At 33.2% G+C, this 19,398-nt stretch overlaps 1 long non-coding RNA gene across 1 annotated transcript; it reads left to right on the forward strand.

Moving 5' to 3' along the window:
• Nucleotides 1–2,315: 2,315 nt before the first annotated feature.
• On the forward strand, nucleotides 2,316–15,471 carry LOC110459886. The gene is made up of 2 exons (XR_002463940.1): nucleotides 2,316–4,849; nucleotides 13,426–15,471. It is a non-coding gene; the product is annotated as an uncharacterized LOC110459886 (long non-coding RNA).
• Nucleotides 15,472–19,398: the final 3,927 nt, after the last annotated feature.

The raw sequence follows: 19,398 nt of genomic DNA on the forward strand, positions 1-19,398 counted from the left end.
TACTGTTATCAGTAATCGAGTGCTCAGTATAGGGATACCACTAAATCTTAGTGGTACCGTAGCTTGACTGTAATACAAGGTCGAGTTCATCATAGGTACCTATATCATAAGCACGTACAATACTTGTGGTGTGTTATCAATGATTGAAATAACGTTAAGCTATCATCTGTTTTTGAATTAAGGAGTTTCAGTGTCTGCCATAATAAACAATTGTTCACTGTGTGCGAGATTTGTTGTGATCGATATTCTGGATTGGACGGTATACATTAAGATGAGCAATACATTCGATGCCAAAAAGTTTACATTTCCGCATAAATAATTATTTATATAGATCGTTACACAACCGTTTGAAAGTCTAATTCCCTTGGGGCGGAGTCGGGCTGGGGGCCAATTCCTGAAACATAGTGTATTGCCATCTGTATTCGTTGTTTGATTCCGCTTGTTATTTTCATGAAACGATGACGATCTGGTATTTCGGTCTATTCTGATACAGAAGGCAACATCTAGGAATACTCAATATAAAGAAACAACCAAATATCAAACATAGAGATCAATGATCTTTATTTTTTTATAAAACATCTACACAGAAATATGTATAAAATATAGGATACCTAACTAAAATATAGTATCTGGTACATTGCTAGCTAATGAATCTAAAATAAGATGATACCCAGGTATATTTCAATTTACTAGGTGGTAATCACAAACTTTTACATCAATTAATATGTTAAGCAATATACCGGTTAAAGATAAGGATCGGTTTAAAATAAACAGGAATAAAAACATTCAATAGGAACACGCTTCGACAAAGCCGTACGTATAAAACCAAATTGTTATTAAATCTCACCTATAGCAGAAACTTTATTTTGCTTTGAGGTTAACGTAGAATAAACCGTCAAGTTGCATTCAAGTTTTCATTGTTTAATGCTAAATTAACTTGGAATCACATTCTGTATGACACGGCATATCTTATTAACGCATGCGACACTGAATAGATTCTTTATCATAATATAGAAACCGAAAACTACCTCACATTTGCGATTATTTCAAAACATCTTATTTCGTAGAAATCTGAATTGGCGAAATCAAAAATACTGAGGAAATAACTTTACAGTAGAATACAAGTGATTGACAATATCCAGATCACAAGGGAAAATCTCGATTTTTTTGGGGTTCAAAAATGTGCATTGTTAAGCAAACAAAAGACAGTATATTTAACAATTATGTTTGAAGAACTCAAAATAAAGATTAATGAAAAAACGTCTGCGTTTCCTACCCTTAATTTTTAAAATCATAACTTATTCAAATAGTATTGTAAACCAATTACTGTATTCAATAAAACGATCCATAAACTATACACTTATAATACAGGGGTATCACCTTAAAGTACAACCAAATCAAATACATTCAAACTTCGTTATTACGATGTTGAACGTTAAATTAATCGTAAGTCCAAAGTCAATTTTTTTTTCAAAAATGTGTTCAATGTTCTCAGTTGACATACGGAACTTCGCACATAGCCATAAAGGTCTTACAGCCACATGTTTAAGCATATCTCAGCATTTAAAAAAAACGTATTTCGAATTAAATCCTTACATTATCGAAACTGTGGTCATAGAATTCGTAATAACAAGTTTTTGTGTATGTATCTATAAATGAAAAATAAAATCTTTAAGTAGCAATACATTATTCGGTTATAGTTCACAAAATGTAAAAACAGTTGAAAATAAATATAGAAACGATTTTGATCCTGAATTTCATAGCAATCATTAAGTGGTTTATTTTTTACTAAAAAAGTCGAACATCTGATAAAAAAATCAGAATATTTTACTAAACCTTAAACTCAAACCACAACCACAGAAACTGTAGCGTTAAATGATACTCAAAATGATTGAAAAGATAACATAATTTCAGATAAATTTCAATACAATTCTCTTTAAAAGAATTTAAAAAATGTAAAATACATGACACTATAAAACAGCTAAAATAATGGTATAATGTACATTCTAAAGTTAGTGACTAAAGACGTAGAGTCAAGTACTACTAGAGGACGTTGAAGATCACAGATTTGGAGTTATGCACCATGTTTTGTTTAATACGAGAACAAACAATCCCAAACAGTCGTCTTTTTGGTATAACCCTGGCTCTTTGATCATTTAACCGTTCTCATGCTCAGACAAAGATTCTGTGCTCAGACCAACATCCTTGTAGCTTACTTACATCAAAGGACACGGTCAAAAAGTGTAGTGTAGACATGGAAAACATTATTCTGTTTTTAGTCTCTCCTGAAATGATCAAAATAATGGGGAACTATTGATTTATCAACAGAACAACAAAACTCCGCTTGAGCACAGAATCTGATCTTAAGCATAAGAAGGGTTTCATGAATACGGCCCCTATTCTTTTACCTCCAATTTATTATATTCAAATTCTTAAAATTCAATGACGTCACAAAATAACATTGTGACGTAGCTAACATTTCATCATTCTTTCGTGTATCATTACCAATCGTGCTGACATGGTGCAGTTTTGCATGTTTGCATAACGTAAATAGGGAAACAATTAAAAACAATCGAGCACACTAAAAAGCAAATGGTTAAACAAAGTTGTACAATTAGTTATCATACTTTGATTATGTATTAAAAGATCAATAACTACAAAGCTTCTCTAGAATATATAAAACATCTGTTTACATTGAAAATGTAAAATATCAGAACGTCACGTGTTTTCTCTATCAAGGGATACCTCATGAACCGTTTCAGTTGACCATGTTTTACAAATTTTGGAGTTGCCTAATTGCTCAAGAAAACATTCTAATATTTTCAAAATTACAAAATATTATATTCGATGCCATTATTCTAGCACATTTTCATTCATCTCCTAAAGCATTTTTCTATAAATTCTTATTTGGTAACGGGCAATCTAAAAAAAATAATAAATCACAACGTAAACAATTGCATTACATATTAAAACTGTATCAGGCACTTGTTAATATATTTGCTGCAAAAATCAAGCAATTACAACATATGACGTATGTAAAACATTATAATATAACATAGTAATACTTGATCTGTTTATACGTTACATTTATCAGGGAACCTCGTTACTCCGGATGCCAGTTTAGAATTAATTTTGTAGATACCTTCATTACGATTTCATTAATGTCAAGAGATATTTCAGTTTTATTCACCTAGACATTTCTTTTTATTCAGACAAACTGGTTGAATCAGAAATCATATTCAACTAGTTACTGTACAAGGCCAATAAAAACCAACTTTATTTCAAAAAGAATAGTAATTCAAATGCTTGTGTATTTTAAATTTGTCCCCCCCCCCCCGAGATTTTTCACACCTGACGTCAAAATCACGAAAACGTTGTCCCCAGACTCTTCCATGGGTTACTGCATAACTATACACATAATTTTTTACAAATGTACAAAATAAAATTTGATATATTTTCATGCATAATTGATTATTTACAAAATGAACAAAATTTAGTTTATATTTTAATATACATAATTACAAAAGTACTGAAGAGATGTGTAATATTAACAAAAGAAAACATTGAGAGTATTGCTACCATTATATAGTACAATATATATGGCACTGCAAGTTCCACACACCGACCACCGACAAAGAGCAATCCAGTCTTATTGAATTTTATTAATATGTCGTCATGCTGTTATTTATATATATATTGAATACTATTGATCATGCTTGTAACAACGTATTTGTGGTGTATGTACTAACTGCCGAAATAGTACCGTATGTTGAAAGAAATCAATTGCGTCTCATTTACTGACTATAAAGGACTTTCCCTTCAGTCGCGTAATATTCGACTTAATTCAGCATCACTCTGACATAGCCTTTCCTTGTAAATCTGTATCCGGCTTGTTTATTATAAACCTGACCGACTTTTATACAAAATCTGCTATACTGTACCCAACAAATATGATATCAGAGGAATTTTCATACTGATGACAAACCATGGTCTGTTTTAATGTGATTAAATTAGAAATATGGATGTAATCAACCGGAAGGGTCATCTCTGATGTATAAGGCAAGAAAGCAAAGATATTTACAAAGCATGACAGTACAGTTGTTAAAATCAATACAGCTTACAAATTAAATATATATAGTGCCTTTAGAAAGAAATGGTATGACGTCACTAATTCACAATATCATACCATTATTTACCGAGTACATGGTACCAAATATTTAGAATGCTACTTCTTTTATTCAAGACAATATGTCATAATACATAAATTAAACCTGGTTGAATTATATTTTACTCTATTACGAACTTTCTCCTGGACATAATTCATTAATGACTCAATTCAGATATCGTTTCCCCCCTCTACTTGTTTAGATTTGTTTGACTTTATCCTGCACTTTTGAAATTTCACTATTTTTGCCTCCAGCATGGCTCACAACATTTTGCGTTTTCTATGCATTAAATTAGATAATTTCGATAGAAAATATCTATAAACAACAGAATCATATAAAATGTACGTGCACATTTAAGAAGAAAATATACAACACATGATATGACAAAAATAAATAATATAATCTATACACAAAAATGTTAACATTTCGTTTTCAAACGCTCAAGATTAATACAATAATTCACAAGAAATAAGACAGGTGAATATTTTGAAGAACTGAAATTATTCTGTTTTTTTTCCCAGATCTAATCGTATCGTTCACCGTTCTTTTAAGTCGAATGTATGACGGGAAATTTCAACTGATGTTTGGTAGGGTCAAGAAAGGTAGTCAAAATGCAACAGAAAGCACAGGAAAATCCTCCTGAATGCTGCTTCACTTTGTTTCTAAACATTTTCTTCAGGTTGGTAAGTAAGACTTGTTTCGATGACATTTCGGTACATACATAAATAATATTGTATAATCGCTTACAGCGTCGCCGAAGCGACATCGATTTTGTGGACAACTCGTACACATTTTACACCTTAATGTGCATACGCTTCACTGGTCATTTGTCTGATGAATGTGACAGTGTTCATACCGTACTAGACATCGAAACGTCTCATAGAAACTCTTATTGGTTGTGTAAACAGAATTTTCATAATGCTTTACTTTGTTGTTAAAACCCTAAATTTTGGACTGTATGTGTCGCAGTTGTGATAGACACATTTTTGCAAATGTGCTTGAATTCCTAAATAAGTTACATACAACTTCAAATACAGAAGATCCCGTTTAACTCGGAACAGTAACTTAATTCACGATGAAATCAAACATAGTCCTTTCTTTACCTGTTTGTATTTTTTTCAATATCCAAACACTGTACTTTTTACACATTGTTTTGTAATATATACACAGACCGTCATCACAGACGAGTCTAATCTTCTAACAAAGTTTCAAAGATACATTGACATTTATCATTCTATAGTACTTATCATACGAAGCTGCCATTTTTATAGTATGGACGGTTGTATCAGTCTTCACATCAAAAGTGTTCACAAACATATATAAGATCAAGAATACAATGTTCAGAAAAAATATTTTCCATTAGACTTACATATAGATTAACTGGTTTCAAGGAAAAAAGGATAAGAATCGTCTCAATTGACCTTTGCTTGTCCGGGCTATCTGTTTGTCTAAACTTAAGGATATGGAATGACATTTTAGGATAACTTTGAATTTTTAACAAGAAACACTGTATCGTTTGATACAATTATTTTAGTTTGTAGCAGTCAAAAGTATATCTGTACACTTGCATAGACAAAGTGCGCGCTGTGCATTGGTAATACTTTATATTTATCCCCTAACACTAAAACTATGCGTGGGTAAACACATCATATCATCAGTATCTGATCAAATCTTAGATATCATTTTGTACTTCACCGTAATATACGTACATACCTCATCTAAGATATGGTCAAGTTTCTCAAGACAACTATGGACGGAATAATGACAATTCACACTAAAAACATATTAAACAATGCCGCTGACCACCATATGATACACAACTGACAACCTTTACAACTGACTCCTATAAAATACTTTTTCTGTGTCAGAAATTGTTGCATCACAGGGAGCAACATAACCGTACGAGTCAACCTGAAATTGGATGGACGGCTTCAATTAGTACATGGCAACATTCTCAACTCAAAACACTTAATATTAATTCGAATAATTGGTATTTTAGCATACATTGAAATATTCTAGTGATATAAATATACAACCCTGGTATCAAAGTAAAATATAAAATAATTTATCATAATGAAGTTACTGAAACAATGAATACCATGCAGATTGTGGCTATTATACATGAGCAGAGCATTTGCCTATTCCAACATTTAAGTCTTTTAAGCAATGTGATTTTGGCATCAAGAAACACTGAAGAGTTCTAGCTGGACGCATCTGTCACATGGTGCATTAAATTGTTTACCACATCTTGTATTTCTAGTGATTTGTGATTGGTTTTCAAAAACAACACAACGTATTGATGTTTAATACTCTGCCCATGTGTAACAATTTCACAAAATTGCTATTTAAACATTTAACAAATACGTATTTTTGTTGTTAACAAATAATAAAATGTTTGAAATGTATTTTTACGTAAAATTCGACAAAAGGTACTCCCACTATTATTTAAGCTTCCAATAAATTAAAGCGTCTAGCTATAGCGCAATACTAGCATTATGAGATATGTCTTTTCATGTAAGGATATTCTAACAACTTGCATTCCTTTGCACGCCATCTTTTATTTAGAGACCACCTTAGACAGGCTATCTGTAAGTATAGGTAAGCCTGCATTAGATACCTACTTCTACATTGTCTGTCTTTGACTTGCTAAACCTGCCTTTGATTATACCTGTCTTTACCTACTAGTATAATTACACATTACACATTCCTTCTTTATTCTGCTGTATCAATCTGTCTCATAGAGCCATTGTCTTATAAAACAATTTTGTATCTGAAAACGATCTTGTGTGAGTATTAATATGGCGTTCAGTCAAAATGTCCCCACGTTAAAACATCTAATTTCCAGCACGATCATAAAGCAAAAGTGGTAAATAAAACGTTATCTTTCTAATAAGTTTGTCAGTGTGTTACTTTTGATTTACCCTGCATTTTTTTCATAGATTAATATCAAATTTGTAAAAGACACCCAGTAAACCTCGTACTTTTACACAATTTGAAAATTAACTAACTCGGGTTAGATAACCATGATAGCCAACATCACTAGTTGAAGAACAACTATTTTCCCAATTAATATAAAATAAGATGAAAAAGTAGGAATAAGAGTAAATATATGTATATAATACTAACGTTGACAACGTATTAATTTAATTCAAAGTTTAAAAATGCAAAGGTGCATATGCAAGTGTGCATGTGTGAGACAAAATAGGACCCGATCTTGTGTGAAATAACTGTTGTAATAATGTCTGTAAATCGTTCAATTACGTTGTCTTTAGGGTCTATATAATCAAATGGACTTGAGCAAGTCTACTATGTCTTGATCAAATGCGATCGTGTAGACTTGCTTAAGTCAATATATATGGACTTGAAGGTTAATTATAAACATGATGACTGATGGCCAGTTTGGTATTAAATGTGCAGTGCTGGATGTGCTCGTGATCTGCCAAACTTAATGATTCTGAATTATTTTATGCTTATAATTCGAAATTATTGAAATTTTGAATAAATTTAAAGGTGTAATTCTTAACTGAGGTGCACAAAAGAATATATGAAGTTAAGTTCCCTTTCTCAATAGTTGTTCTATCGAAAAATATGAAGACAAGGACCAAGTAGCATCATTATCACAGAAGGAATGCAGAAATAGTAAGACGCATGCTCACAACATCACATTTAACTGTCTACTCCAGTTAAATCTTTGGCATACAACGCTTGATCTATTTTGACTCTTACTTTAAATGTGATGAATTCATAGTACATAGATTACTAATAACCTAGTCTTCAAAGAAGTATAAATGACACTATGATACGCATGCAAAAGCGACAATACAATATAGGATTTCAAAGCAATCTAGTCAAAAAGTTATGACCAAAACCAAACGATATATTTATCCTATAGTGTAGAAACGGGTATTTTCACACACCAACTATAACGTATGCAAATGCTGTGTTCAAATAAAACGTCAGTGTAACCAAAACGGGACCCGCTTTCGTTAAATATTGAGGGATATCGAATCGAAAATTCTTTGTTCATTTTTCATAATAGATATCATCCTTTTTTCTTTTCTATTACGAGCTGAAGTTTCAGCAAAAGGTTTTACAGTTACGTAGGTTCTTGTACAGGTGGAATGTTACCCTGAAAGGGACACTTCGGTATTTTGGCAAATCCTTGGACAATGAGCAGAGAAAATTACACATAGTTCAAGCATTTAAGAGTCAAAAAAGGTTCTGGTTTTCTCCAAAATAGTGTTAGTTTTGAAAAAAAAATATAACTTTCTAAAAATGACATCCGAATACATAGCCTCGTATGGCACATAAACTAAGAAAGTGATGTTTTCGATAACTTTTCTAACCTTAAACAATCTGTGTTACCATAATGAACCAACCAATACAATGTGAAGTTCAATTAACATTAAAGTATCATGTAGTAAATACCGCATACATAAAATATTGTTTCGCATGTCAATTTCTTGTGCCACTTTCCTACAAGTGCTCCATTTTGGGCACTGTCCCTTTTTTACGTTCTATTTTGGGTACTGGCCCATTTTGCGTTCTATTTTGGGTACTGTCCCATTTTGCGTTCTATTTTGGGAACTGTCCCGTTTTGCGTTCATTGACGTTAGGTAGTATACAAAGTGTAATTATAAATATGTCGTACTAGCTTTTTGTTATATACAGATATAAAATATTTATACCAAGTTAGGGAATAAGACATGCACGTCTTACCTAATATTCGCCATTGACCTGCATAACAAGAAAACATACGATGAAACTAATACAAATACTTATAATAAAATAGTTAGAGTGTTAAAATATAAATTTATGATTACTAGTCTGTTGAAATAATTATACAATGAGATAGCAATTGCTACGAGATAATTGTTTTCTCTGTATATAGGTAGGAACTATAAAAAACGATCAAACTTGTTAGTCGTAGATTATCAAAGACACGTGTACCCCTGTTACGATTCATCACAGTATAGCGTTAATCGTATTTGGTTTACCGTAAAAACTACACTAGTAATTCATCACTGGACTATGTGTTTTCAGTTGATTTTTTGTTTTGATTTTCTGTTAGTTCGTGTTCACCTCTTCTTTAATTTTCAGCATGAAATATCACATTCAATGTTATTTTCATTGGAATCTAACGTCAAAGTCATCCCAAGATTCATTGCGGCTGACATTTACGATCCATTGTCGTTATCTACACAAATGCTGCAATTTCCGCGTGTCTCTAATCCTACGGCAACCTTTCCCTGTCAGCTTGCGAAGCGTGGAATGTGGAATGTACCGGATATTCAGAACTGGTAGCATCTTTCACTTTGTGCTGACCATGTCCGTTCTCGTCTAAAAGTTCGTGTCTTGGAGTGCATTGTAGTTGGAATTATATTCCGGTCCACCGTCGCGATCTTTCTGATTATTACCATTCCCATGCGTCTCGTGAGTATCTGGTGGGGTGCTTTCCTTGTTGGCTTGTCCTTGGGTATCTTAAAGGTGTGTGTTGTTGGTGTGAGAGTCAACAGTCTGGCCTTCCTTTTCCTCATGTCCCGGTTCTTGTCTGGTTATAGAATGGTCAGTTTGAACAGTTCCCCTTAACTGGGTGCCAGAAGGAGGAGAGATATCACTGACTTGATGAGGTAAAAGAACATCTTGTGTATCACTTCGCTCATTATCACTATTTCCTGATATTACCTGTGCCTTTTCCTCCTTCGATCTTCGTTTCTTTTTCTTCTTTAATTTCTTTGTTTCATTGACTTCTAATGGCTCCAGCGTATTGGCTTTCTGACTTGCATCCACCAATTCCAGCGCTGGCAGCTTCCGACCTTGTGGTACATCTTCCAGTTTCCTTCTGGGCGTGTCATTGCTTCCGTCACTGTAACATAAAGTAATTCTTATAGAAATAGTGTAAGTAGATAAACCCACTCCTGAATAATAAGTAAGTGATACATACTTAGTTCTAAACCTTCTCAATTATATCGAAGATGTAAACTAACAGGTAACAGAAAAGTTTTATTATTATCCAACTGAATACACTGTCACAAAGCTAAGCTAAAACAAAGCGTTAACCACCTTTCATTTGAATCGCTAACTTGGTTGTTCCTCCATTTTGTCTTGATATTACTGGCCGAAGTTGGACTTCTGAAGCAAACAAAAATCATACAAACTAATGTTTTAGCTCTATTACACTGTGTTTTCCAAATGCATTTTTTCCCACTAAAATGAACCCATGCCTTTAGCATTTATATTTGCACAAGCAGCGCCCTAGACTTGTAATATTTTTATGTTGCATTTCACTCCTTTAAATTGCGATTCCCATCACATTAATCAGACAAACGTTAGTTGTTATAGATTTGTAAATGAAAATCACTTCCTACCTCTATTATCTCCACACTTCTATTTTTTACACTTGACATTCATCATGGTTCTTAACTATGTTAATTCGCTGTATAATCAATCGAAATATTTATAAACCATGTCTATATATTAAATGTGAATTTTGTAAGAAAGAACAAAAGACGAATACATATACGTCTCACGAACTCAAGGAAAGTAGCTTGGAGTTTCGGGAAGAGGAATTGCACAATTTTTTTTCTCTCCATAAATCAGGAAAATTAACATAAAATTAATTAACATAAAACGTTTTTTTAGTTGTTGTCAATTACGATGAATATAATAAAAGTAAACACATTTTGTTAGATTATAAACCAAACCATTACACAGCTTCCGAAACAGAAAACTTAAATATGATTTATAGAAAGCCAACTTGTTATTTGCTAAAATAAGCATAACGATGAAATAATAAAGAAACTATTTCATAAAATTCTATATTCAAAAATGGAAATTACATTAAAAAATATCTACAAGCAGCAAACGACTGGTATATACACGTTATTAGTCCGCAAAAGTGGCGCGGGAATCATAAAACTCTAGGCTTACATAAGTATTTCCAATTGGTGTATCGAGGTGTTATTGCACTTTATTTCGAATTATTTTGACGCAACATATTCCTTTTGATTTCACAATCAGCTGATCCGATTCCTATAACATTTTGAGGAACTCGGTAAGGCGTTTAAGCCAGTTCAATACAACGATATATTTTTGCATTTTCCTTCATTTCCTTTGAAAATTAGCACCATTATATACTTACTCAGAGACTTGTTTTCTATTTCCTCTTTTCTTTCTTTTACGGCTGTATTGTGTTATGTGTAAAAGTAGCAGAAGCAAGCATTAAGCAAACGCAAACAAAACCAGAGCCAAATACACACAAGCGTTACAGAAACATAGTCGACAAATCAGCAAAGCTCAAGCATGTTCTTAAGTTAAAACCATCATGCAAAATAAATCATATACAGCAATATCAAATAAAATAGAAGAAAGATATTAAACATGCCTTTTGTCAAATAAAAACTCACGTTGTTTCCTTTTTTTTGTATTTAAAAAACCCGTTTTCGTCACTATTCACTTATATTTAGTGGAATTAACATAAAAAGTCAATGATAAATAGAATATTTCATTGACTTACTTAAATACTGATAACTCCAACTCAAATTGCAAATTATTTATACAGCTATATTTAAACACAAAGTATAGTACACTTTACTAAGTCAAAAATTAGGGGCCACTCATCCTTAATCCTAACACGTATAATATTTACCCTGCAGATCTTGGAGTCCTCTCAGTCCTGGAAATGTAGCAAAAAAACAAAAAAAATGATCAACACATTTGGTACGGGATAAACATTCAATAAATAGCATGATCCTGTACTTATATGTGGTTATGATGTTGGCCACAAAAACAAACAAACAAATAAGTGAATAATACATATACATAATATTTTTTAACAATTAATATATATTAATTGTCAAACAAAAACACACAATTTCTGGTATCATACATACATACATATATAAGTAGCACAATACATTTATCATATATAGTCTGCGACCAACGAGGCAAAAGATTTATTCTAAACGTCCAACACAGATTGTGTTTAAAAAGAAAAACAATATTTCACGTATTAAGTTAAAAGTGAATAACTGACCTGTTTAGAAAGGCACACATACATTTCAACATGAATTGAATCTAATTAATTTTGTTTTAAAATAATAATTGTGAGCAAATACCTGGGCTTTGCGTCTTGTCCATCTGGTCGAGCTCTCACGGCCTTGTTATCTAGGAGAGACAAATGATAGGCCAGTTAATGCATTGTTAAGAAACTTAAGTTGAAATAGATTCATATGTGTGATTTTATTAACCAAAAATAAATGTGCCCGGCCTGCAAACATGTTCTCTCTGAAGTCACAGAAACCGTTATATTATGGTTTGATTGTATTCAGTGGAAAACTTCTCCCTTTTAAGATTTAAGAACCCAATCCCTCGAATTTAGCAAAGTGGAGTATGTTATGATATATTGTTTACAAACTCATGTGCAACTGGCGGTTTTTTTTCTAAGTGGAAGAATACGCGTACTGTTATCAGTCATTGAGTATTCAGTAAAGGGATACCACTTAATCCTAGTGGTACCGTAGCTTGCTTGTAATACAAGGTCAACACCGTTTTTTCTAAGAGGAAGAATACGCGAATGAATTCAATGGAACAATGTGTAACTCCCGTAAAGCGACAATGTTTAACCAAATAATCTGATACCCTCAAAATAGATGAACGACTCTTTTATGTAAATAGAACAATAACATGGAGGCAGAGACTTAAATCATACACAGAATATCAAACTTAGAGGTTTGACATAATCTAGACATCGGTTACACCAACCCCTGACTCATTATTTTGGTGTAGATCAGTCGTGTGAATTTGTCGTCCTACCGGTCGGAGACAGTCGTATCGTCTAATGTGTTACAAACACTCAGCGCCAACATGCATTTTTGTGTTTTGCTGTGATTCAAATGGAATTGATAACATATTTAATATAGCTATAACTGTTACTGTATTCCTTTTTCCATCCTAATCAGTCAAGTTCTGGCCATATGACTAGAAAAGATAGATTGTCTGTTATCCTTTTTTCATGAGAAACACGTTGATGATTTTTTATATCTATTTTTACCTTTATTATAAGACATGGTCAAGAGTTTGTTCACAGACTCCGTAAATGGCCTCGGTGGACAAGGCCAGCAACCCAGACATAAATCTCACCCATAGTACATTTTTACTCAGTATTACCAAGATTCAAAAGTTAATTTATCGAAGGTTTGTATTTCAATAATTTTTAAAGTGTAAGCAAAATTATACATGTTATGTTTTTGTCTTATAGGTGATCACTGATAGAGGCAGAACGCTGGGTAACTGATTGAATTGGCGATGAGATGCGAAACTAGCGGCGGTACCCGATGGGCCGAAATAAAGTGGAAGATACAGTATGCAAATACTGATTTTTCTCTGTAACCTTAAGTTCAATTACAGACATAAAATGAATCGTTTAGTGGAAGTATTGCATTGGCGGTTACTATCTCGTTATAAAGATAAGCCCACAAATTATACAGCATAATAGCTTCGTTTTTAGTTTCAAAACATACAAAAACACTGTAGAACTTTCTTTTAAATCAATGTCATAATAATAAACATATTTGACCTTTTGATGCTTTAGCTGTTTCAGTGCGATTCTTGACTTATTTTGTTAATCATAGCATTTTTAAATTCCATCTTTCTTGTTTATAGTTAAGTCTTAGCAGCTACATCAATTTGATAACATCAGATAACCATATTTGCGGTTTTGTCACCACCTAGACCTAATATTTTATGTACATGTTCCATATTGGATAATGCTTTGGAAATATTTTCAATATTGTCGTTTATACAAAATAACCGGTAAATTTCAATTCAATCACCTGTTGGGTTATTTTTTTTTCATTATAGGTCCAACAAGCTTGCCCTGTCTGAAATCATAAATAATAATACATAACAACTTCAAAAGGCAGCGCCCTTCTTCGTTAGACGATCAAACAGTATCTCCTTTTTTCATTTTCGTTCTATAAACCAGACAATCTTTCTGAGGACAACTGGATCACATCAATGTCTACACCGGTCATTAGTTGTTGATCTGATCAAGGACAACTGAATCACATCATTGTCTCCGCAGGTCACTAGTTGTTCATCTGATTGAGGACAACTGAATCACATAATTGTCTCCACAGGTCACTAGTTGTTCATTTGATTGAGGACAACTGAATCACATCATTGTCTACACCGGTCATTAGTTGTTCATTTGATCTCGGACAACTGAATCACATCATTGTCTACATCGGTCATTAGTTGTTTATCTGATCCAACTTCGTCTGATTTTTCCAATGTTAGGAGTGTAAAAAGATACAACTGACGTTCACAATTATTATTTTATCTTAATCGACGAGTCGTACAAACATATATAATACAAATCGTCCTTCTACGGCTTGATTGGAAAAAATGACGTTTCACAAAGTTTTTTAAGTAGGTGTTCAGAGGGATGAGATATATTTCATATACGGTATAAGTGTCTGATGTTTTTTTGTCTGTGAAATCTTTGTAAGAAAACTTGGTTATATTCGTCAAGATTGGTTCAATATTTCTTTCATTGTATTTCAAATTTGGCAAACAATTCATCTGAACGAGTTGATTGGCGTTATTGTTGCCATCCAGATTCGATAAAAGGTTATACACTGCTTCACTAATGAAGATCAAACAAAGGAAACTGTTGTGCATTTTGACATATTTATTTATCATATCAAGACACCAACACACAAAATGTACATTACAATAGCATACCTCTACAAAATATTTATTTCCATTTAATCTCGAACGAGTATAAACTTTTGAATGTCTAAGCGATCCAACACCATAGCGCCAACAAATACAACATTTACATTTTTCAAAGATGAACGTAGAATACACACACGTAATGCACCTTTAAAAGTAGGTAATATATACAGCATGCCAAACAATTAATTACACTGCACCATACACATTCTAGGATTCGCATGTGATGCCAAGGGCAAACAAAAACAAACAAAATGGAAAACCCTTTAGAGTTTCAAAATTAATAGGAGTACTGGTTATATTCAAGTTAAATCATTAGACACGTGTGTATATTATGAAACCTTTAACTACTCAAAAAAGGTAAATGTGGTTATCAAGGGGACTTAACAATCCGAAAACAGAGTCCACTACCTTTTATCTTGAAAGATGAACTTAACACACATACATGCGATGCACCTTTAAAATGAGGTAGGTCGGGTTTCATCGAAGACTCATGTTTATCTACTGGATATTACACAGGGAGTGATAATTATGAATACTGTATATATATTTCTAGATAACGAATTTTGGAAAGACATTTGATTACCAATAATCTTCTCTCTTGTTAACGTACACGTGTGTCCAAACTTATACAATTTCACATCTATGTTATGCGCAAACTTATGTTACCAACATTTCAGGCCATCTTTGAATGACGTGATAATTATTTTCAACCAAAACGCTTAAGGATCCCCGTACCATTGACATGATTTGTAACTTTTTTCCTTGTCTGACTAATGACTTGATGAATATTTTCGAAATTCAAAACATTGTGAAACTTCAAAAGAAAACGGAAAAATAGCAATAATGTTTTGAGTTTCAAAAGGCATGGGGGCAAGACCAAGATCCAAACCCTGGACCTTGCATCATAACACTGTCACTGTCACTAAATCTAAAATCTAATGTAAATAGCTTAAGCTGAAAAGTATAAACAAAAAAACATATGTTTACAACAAATATGTAATGGCATATGTAAGGCTTTCACAGCTGACTGTTAGGTTGTTTACGAAAGGGATTGCTGTAGTTCACAGTTTAGAAAAATAAAACAATGGATTTGCATGATGTTTGGGAAAGAAACATTGCTACATATCACCTTTAACGAACAATATGGTTATAGTTGAGATACTGTTTGGTTTGGTTCGATTTTGTTACCAGTCCTTTGAACAGCTAACGTCATTTAAGGACTTGTCTTCATGTGTGTTGTGTATGCGTGCATGTGTGTGTGTGTGTGTGTGTTTGCAGGAGACATGGTATGTTGGTTGCGCTTGCCTCCTTGTGATAGCACAGTAGAGATACTGTACTCTCAGTAAAACCAAAAGTACACAGTACAAAATATTTGATAATCCAAGAACTAACTGCTCTATACAAAATACAAAACACTATACAACATCTATAAGCTCAAATTATGAATTACAATACTTGAAATTGAAACATGATGACAAGGATATAGCTAGACTTATGTAGATAATGACCATAAACAGAACTGCTGTAACAATTCTGCCTTAAAAAAACATCTATAAGAACACCAAGTAAGTCAGTAACTATTTTGAAATATGAATCATAACTGTAGAAAGCCAAACACAATGTAAACAAGAGGCCCCGAATTGCTCATCTGGATATTTTAGCAATCATGGAAAAAATATTCTCAATAAAAGTCCTTTTGCAATTATTTCCATATATTGAGTCTCCTTGGCTTCAAAATGTTCCAGACTAAATGAAACGTTATACTACTCTATCCCAGCATGCTATTGGCCAAATATTGTCATCCAGGGCTTCCTGGTTTTGCAGAAGAATTTGTTGAAAGATATTTACATATTTGACCCCTGGTGATCGTGAAAGAAGGTCAAAGTCAGTTATTTGGGGAAACCTTTTATCACTCTGTATCAGGTACCCCTTAGCCAAATATCATTGTTCTAGGCATACTGGTTTATAATATTCATGAGAACATGTTTAAAGGTTTTAGAAACATTTGACACTTGTAATCTTGAAAGTAGGTTTTACCCTTGTGACCTTGAAAGCAGTTCAAGGTGTTCTATTTAAGGACATTTACAGTACATTGTCCCAGGTATCTACTGACCAAGTATCATTACTCTGGGCCTCCATGTTATTCAGAAGAAGTTGTTTGAAGTTTTTCCCCCCACATCTTTGACCCCTTTGAGCTTCATAGTCAATGCCATTTATTTGAGGCCACTTTATTGCACTCTATTCCATGTATCTACTGGCCAAAAACCATTGCTCTAGGTCTCTTGGTTATTCAGAAGAAGTTGACCAAAGTTTTGTTGGACACTTTTTACTCTTGTAACTGTGATAGTAGGCAAGGTCACTTATTCGAGGAAACTTTGTATCACTCTGTCCCAGGTACCTACTGGCCAAGGACCATTGGTCTTGGCCTCCTAGGTATTTTGAAGAAGTTGTTATATTTTTTTAAACATATTTGACCACTGTGATCTTGAAAGTAGGTCAAGGTCATTTATTTGAGGAACCTTTATAGCACTTCATGCAAAGTAATTACTGGCAAAGTATTATAACTCTTGGCCTCCTAGGTTATTTAGAAGAAGTTGTTTAAAGATTTTTAATACTTTTTACCCTTGTGACCTTGAATGTAGGTCAAGGTCATTTATTTGAGGATACTTTATAGCCCTCTTTCCCAGGTACCTTCTGGCCAGAAGTCGGTCAAAGAAAAGTTGACGGACTGATGGACAACACACCATACCATAAGCTCAACTGGCACCTCATACCAGGTGAGCTAAAATCACTACAACTTATGTCCATTTCGTGAATTTATTCATATTACAATTACCTAATTAAACCAGGGTATCATGCAAAAAATATATCATCTGTTAATTTGCAGTTCAGAGTAATAAAGCAAAGATGCATCACACCTAAAACAAGGCAAAGAAGCGACAAGAGAAACCGTGGAAACACCAAAATAAGTATCATGTCTTTTACCAGACACATAACGAAACCATGATCTCTGAAATGCTACCAAGTATTCCGTGAATTGTGTATGACAGACGTACGCTATTGCCTGTCTGATTCATAGCATTTTGCCAGTAGCTAACGATCTTCAGACATTTAACAGTGAACATTAATCAAGACAAAATACTACAGGGGACACTTTATTAAATGCATTTGGAAGTATTTCTTGCTGCAGAGTTGGCTTGAAAGAGACCATAATGACTTCATACCATGTATTGAGTAAATTAACTTGTACCGTACCAATTTGTACTACATCATTTTTGTTTAAATTATGTTGTGATAAGGTCTCAACATTTATGAATAGAAACATTTCTATGTACTTTTTCTATGAACTTCTATTACCATATTATTACATTATCAAAATTTGCTATTAATACCAACCCCCCCCCCCCATCATATTCATAATCCCTCCTAAGGTCTAATAAACACATTGGATTAGCAGAATGATTATTATCCACATATAAATGTGTATTTCTCCATATAAATCTCCAAGTATGAAAATGAGTATAACATATTTGCCAATAATTGGCATCCTTAATATTATTCATTCCAGATAAAACAGCCTGCCATATAGCAAACCCAACATGTACAAGGGACAACGTCAAGGCGATACAACAGCAAAGCTAGGTGCAGGTTTCTGGATTTTTTTTTATCTTTAACAACATTCACGACTCTAAAAGTTNAGTGGTTGAAGAGATATGGCATTACAAAGAGAGACATAAACCCGCATTTTCATAATAAAATGTGTGAATATCATCTGTTGAACACTATTTAGTTGAAAATTGTCAATTTTGAAGCAAATTAATTAAAAATCTCTTTACTTTTTCAAAGCCTCCACATGCACCAAACAAATAAATATATATTATGCTCAAACATTGTCATACCAGTGTTTATTCGTAGAAAGGCATTTCGGTTTGTCACATGCAAAGGCATTCATTTCTGCATGTCAACTGTGCAAAAACACCATATTTTGGCTATTTCTGCATAGCAACGAAATTTTGTTGCTATGGTAGGGCATCTACGCATGCGCAATGACAAAAGTCAGCACAAATTAATACATTTTTTTTTTTTTATAAGACCAAAAATGGCCCATAACGCCCCAAGTCCTTTCATTGATTGTAGAAGATGACATTTAAGAAAATGCTTCAAGGTTCAGGAAAAAATCTGGCTCATAAATCCAATTTTGTGAGTAAAGATCTTTCCCAAAGTAAGGAGAAGGCCAAGTTCACAATTCTAAGCGATGGCATATTCCCTGCTGTCCAAATTGCTATCAGTTGTGAACAAAGACAGCTGAAATCCTAAATCCTGATTGCTCATGTATCAATTTCATTATCATATCATGAGAGATGTTTATATCTGTAAAATATTCTTGATGTGAATAGAACCCGATACAACATCGACCAAGGAATTCATGCAAGCATCCAATTTCATAAACCAGGCTTAGCGATTGTATTCCTCATGACCCTTGACCCATCAA

The sequence above is a fragment of the Mizuhopecten yessoensis genome, unplaced genomic scaffold (assembly GCF_002113885.1).
Source record: "Mizuhopecten yessoensis strain PY_sf001 unplaced genomic scaffold, ASM211388v2 scaffold10271, whole genome shotgun sequence".
In the NCBI taxonomy this organism is placed as follows: Eukaryota; Metazoa; Mollusca; class Bivalvia; order Pectinida; family Pectinidae; genus Mizuhopecten; species Mizuhopecten yessoensis.